The sequence below is a fragment of the Sphaeramia orbicularis genome, chromosome 13 (assembly GCF_902148855.1).
Source record: "Sphaeramia orbicularis chromosome 13, fSphaOr1.1, whole genome shotgun sequence".
In the NCBI taxonomy this organism is placed as follows: domain Eukaryota; kingdom Metazoa; phylum Chordata; class Actinopteri; order Kurtiformes; family Apogonidae; genus Sphaeramia; species Sphaeramia orbicularis.
In genome coordinates this window covers 51,567,502-51,572,655 of record NC_043969.1, presented here as the reverse complement: position 1 = coordinate 51,572,655, position 5,154 = coordinate 51,567,502, and positions in this window count along the sequence as shown.

The window sequence follows — 5,154 nt, the reverse complement described above, 5'->3', positions numbered from 1 at the left end:
CCCTGGAACTACGGACCAATCGGAGAAGAGGAAGACCCGGTCTGGAGTATCTGTGGGATCGGGACGGCGTGGGTAAAAAGTAGGACTGACGCTGTGATTTGAGTCTGTTAGGCTGAAGTTTTTGTTTGATGTTCAGGTAATTGAAGTTCCCACTGTTCTAAACATAAAACAATGGAAGTAAGTAAGTAAGTAAATCTTATTTATAGAGCACTTTTCACCGACAGAGTCACAAAGTGCTTTATCATTCAAATCAGAATCAAATCCAGTTTACAGAGACCCAACAGAATCCTTCAGGAGCAAACACTTGTGATTGGTGACAGTGGGAGGAAAAGCTTCCCTTTAACAGCAGAAACCTGGAGCAGACCCAGACTCCTGGAGGATGGACGACTGACAGGACCAGTTGGGGTTAAAGAGAGAGAGAGTAAAGGAGGAGAAAAGAGAGAGCGATAGAGATATAGAGAGACTGGGGGAGGGGGGGGGCACATGGAGTACTTTATGATGAATACATAGAGTGTAATCAGTCTGTGGTGGTCCTGGGTCAGGTGGGAGACTAAAAAGCCTTTTTGAACAGGAGGGTTTTGAGGTGTTTCTTAAAGCTCTCTCCAGAGTCCATGGACCGTAGGTGTAGAGGCAGGTCATTCCATAGACGTGGTGCCACAGCTTTAAAAGACCTGTCACCGCGTGTGCTAAAACAGGTGCGTGGAACCATCAGCAGGTACTGTCCTGAAGACCTCAAGCTATGAGTCGAGCTGTAGGGCTGGATCAGGGAAGCAATGTATGCAGGGGCCTGGCCATGTAGAGCCCGGAAAGTTAGCACAAGAATTTTGAAATGAAGACGATATAGAACAGGAGCCAGTGGAGAGATTTAAGGATGGGAGTGATGTGGGTTCTCCTGTTTGTGCGGGTCAGGAGCCTGGCAGCAGAGTTCTGGACAAACTGTAGACGGGCCAGCTCCTTCTGTTTAAGCATGTAAACAGGCTGTTGCAGTAGTCTAAGCCAGAAGACACAAAAGCGTGAACGATCATCTCGAGCTCATTGATGGACACCATAGATCTGAGTTTGGAGATGTTGCGGAGTTGGAAGAAACAGTTTTTCACTAGGTGTTTGGAGTAGAATTCTAAAGACATGTCCTGGTCAAAGATGACACCCAGATTCCTCAGTTTGGTCTTTACCGAAGAACTCAGGTCTCCAAGGTGATGTTTGATCCCTGGGATTGCACTATCCGGGGCAATGATGAGGGTCTGTGTTTGACTGGAGTTCAGCTGAAGGCTGTTCTCATTTAGCCACTGCTTCAGCTCTGACAAGCAGATGATTAAGGAACTCAGTTTGTGGGGCTCAGAGGAGTTAAAGGAGCAGTATATCTGGATGTCATCCACAAATAGATGATAGGAGACATCACTGTACTGTCGGATAATGTGGCCAAGTGGGAGGACATAGAGTAAGAATAGCACTGGTCCCAGGACAGAGCCTTGGGGCACACCACACAGTAGATCCGCTGAGTCAGATTGGAAGTTGTTTATTGACACAGTGAAGCTTCTGCCGGTCAGGTAAGAGGAGAACCAGTCTAGCACAGGACCTGACATCCCTACCAGGTCCCTCAGTCTCTCAATCATTATGGTATGGTCCACTGTGTCAAAGGCCGAGGACAGATCTAGCAGGACCAAGACCGTGGATTTCCCGGAGTCGGCCGCCATCAGGATGTCAATGGACACTTTTAACAGTGCGGTTTGTGTTGAGTGGCGTTGTCTAAACCCAGACTGAAAAGTGTCATAGATCTGGTGTGTCTCCAGAAAAGCTGTAAGTTGTTTAGACACTGCCTTCTCAAGGATTTTGGCCAATAGGGGGAGCTTTGAAATGGGCCTGTAGCTTTTGAAGTCTGTGGGGTCCAGGTTAGGGTCTGGTTTAGGGCAGTGTTTTTCAACCTTGGGGTCACCTGAAATTTCTAGTAATTGATAAAAAAAATAAATAAAAAAAAAGTCTGTGTTGAGTTGACAGAGCCATATGGAAGTAAATCTGTCTCATCAGATTTTGAATTATAAAGCACTGAATTTTTTGCACTGAAACTGAGTATCTGAATTTTTTCAGCGTCACATGACCAACCTAACGTAACTTGATTGGCTGACTGTCGGTTCGACTTGAGATAGAATCGATTGTTTATCTTTGGTGTCCTGGATGTGTGATCTGAATTTTTTGCACCTCAATTTTTGCTTCTGAATTTTTTGCATCTGAATTTTTTTTTTATTCTAAATTTATGAACATAGTAAAATTGAGAGACAAAAAATTCAGATACTTAATTTCAGTATAAAAAAAAAGAAATTCAGATACTTAATTTCAGTGTAAAAAAAAAAAAAAAATTCAGATACTTAAAGGTGCGGGAGACTTTTGTGATGAATTTTTCATCAAATCTGTCAAACCTCAGTCATATCCTCAGTATCATGAATCTGTTCGTCTGTCTGTCATTACTCACCTGAATTTCTTGCATTACAGTGAACAGTTTCTTAGTTCCATCCACCAGAAACAAACCCTGTGTTTACAAACAGAGCCGGGAGGGAACTCGGGCATCTGAGGAATTTTGTCACAACGTACATTGTGGGAAGTGAAGGCTCGTGCCGCCACCTGACAACGACAGCTGGAACAGACACGATCGGAAACGGCAGGAGCTCCCTTCCTTCTGTGCATATTCCTCCAGCCGTTCCCGCGTGTTTGTTTCATCCATATAATATCATATGGTTATGCTGCCTCCGTTTCCCACAATGCACGTCACGACAAAATTCCTCAGATGCCCGAGTTCCCTCCCGGATCAGTTTGTAAACACATGGTTTGTTTCTGGTGGATGGCACTAAGAAACTTTTCACCGTAATGCAAGAGATTCAGGTGAGTAATGACAGACAGACGAACAGATTCATGATACTGAGGATATGACTGAGGACGGACAGATTTGATGAAAAATTCATCACGAAAGTCTCCTGCACCTTTAATGTATCGTACAGTGACATGATCCCAGACATGTCACTTTAACCACCTCGTACCTACAGAGTAATGGGATTAACAGGGTTAGGGTTAAGAATAAAGTTTGTATGAACCAAGAGTTTAGTACAAACAAAAAATGTATTAACTGGATATGAATAATTTATAGATGATTAACGATGTATCAGAAAAAAACATTTTAATAAACATATACAAACTGTTTTCTTATGTCATGAATGTCATTGTCTCATACAATGAACAAAAACATGAAACTTATCTGAAGAGAAATAAATACTAGTGTGATGTCACTGTGAAGGTGAAACAAACGACAGTGTTAGCTTTACACAGTGGTAGGATCTGGTTCCCTCAGCAGTCTTAAACAGTGGTTGGATCTGGTTCCCTCAGCAGTCTTTACACAGTGGTTGGATCTGGTTCCCTCAGCAGTCTTTACACAGTGGTTGGATCTGGTTCCCTCAGCAGTCTTTAAACAGTGGTTGGATCTGGTTCCCTCAGCAGTCTTAAACAGTGGTTGGATCTGGTTCCCTCAGCAGTCTTAAACAGTGGTTGGATCTGGTTCCCTCAGCAGTCTTAAACAGTGGTTGGATCTGGTTCCCTCAGCAGTCTTAAACAGTGGTTGGATCTGGTTCCCTCAGCAGTCTTAAACAGTGGTTGGATCTGGTTCCCTCAGCAGTCTTAAACAGTGGTTGGATCTGGTTCCCTCAGCAGTCTCAAACAGTGGTTGGATCTGGTTCCCTAAGCAGTCTTTACACAGTGGTAGGATCTGGTTCCCTCAGCAGTCTTAAACAGTGGTTGGATCTGGTTCCCTAACCAGTCTTTACACAGTGGTTGGATCTGGTTCCCTCAGCAGTCTTAAACAGTGGTTGGATCTGGTTCCCTCAGCAGTCTTAAACAGTGGTTGGATCTGGTTCCCTCAGCAGTCTTTACACAGTGGTTGGATCTGGTTCCCTCAGCAGTCTTTACACAGTGGTTGGATCTGGTTCCCTCAGCAGTCTTTACACAGTGGTTGGATCTGGTTCCCTCAGCAGTCTTTAAACAGTGGTTGGATCTGGTTCCCTCAGCAGTCTTAAACAGTGGTTGGATCTGGTTCCCTCAGCAGTCTTTAAACAGTGGTTGGATCTGGTTCCCTCAGCAGTCTTAAACAGTGGTTGGATCTGGTTCCCTCAGCAGTCTTAAACAGTGGTTGGATCTGGTTCCCTCAGCAGTCTTTAAACAGTGGTTGGATCTGGTTCCCTCAGCAGTCTTAAACAGTGGTTGGATCTGGTTCCCTCAGCAGTCTCAAACAGTGGTTGGATCTGGTTCCCTAAGCAGTCTTTACACAGTGGTAGGATCTGGTTCCCTCAGCAGTCTTAAACAGTGGTTGGATCTGGTTCCCTAACCAGTCTTTACACAGTGGTTGGATCTGGTTCCCTCAGCAGTCTTAAACAGTGGTTGGATCTGGTTCCCTCAGCAGTCTTAAACAGTGGTTGGATCTGGTTCCCTCAGCAGTCTTTACACAGTGGTAGGATCTGGTTCCCTCAGCAGTCTTAAACAGTGGTTGGATCTGGTTCCCTCAGCAGTCTTAAACAGTGGTAGGATCTGGTTCCCTCAGCAGTCTTAAACAGTGGTTGGATCTGGTTCCCTCAGCAGTCTTAAACAGTGGTTGGATCTGGTTCCCTCAGCAGTCTTAAACAGTGGTTGGATCTGGTTCCCTCAGCAGTCTTAAACAGTGGTTGGATCTGGTTCCCTCAGCAGTCTTTAAACAGTGGTTGGATCTGGTTCCCTCAGCAGTCTTAAACAGTGGTTGGATCTGGTTCCCTCAGCAGTCTCAAACAGTGGTTGGATCTGGTTCCCTCAGCAGTCTTAAACAGTGGTTGGATCTGGTTCCCTCAGCAGTCTTTACACAGTGGTTGGATCTGGTTCCCTCAGCAGTCTTAAACAGTGGTTGGATCTGGTTCCCTCAGCAGTCTTAAACAGTGGTTGGATCTGGTTCCCTCAGCAGTCTTTACACAGTGGTTGGATCTGGTTCCCTCAGCAGTCTTAAACAGTGGTTGGATCTGGTTCCCTCAGCAGTCTTAAACAGTGGTTGGATCTGGTTCCCTCAGCAGTCTTAAACAGTGGTTGGATCTGGTTCCCTCAGCAGTCTTAAACAGTGGTTGGATCTGGTTCCCTCAGCAGTCTCAAACAGTG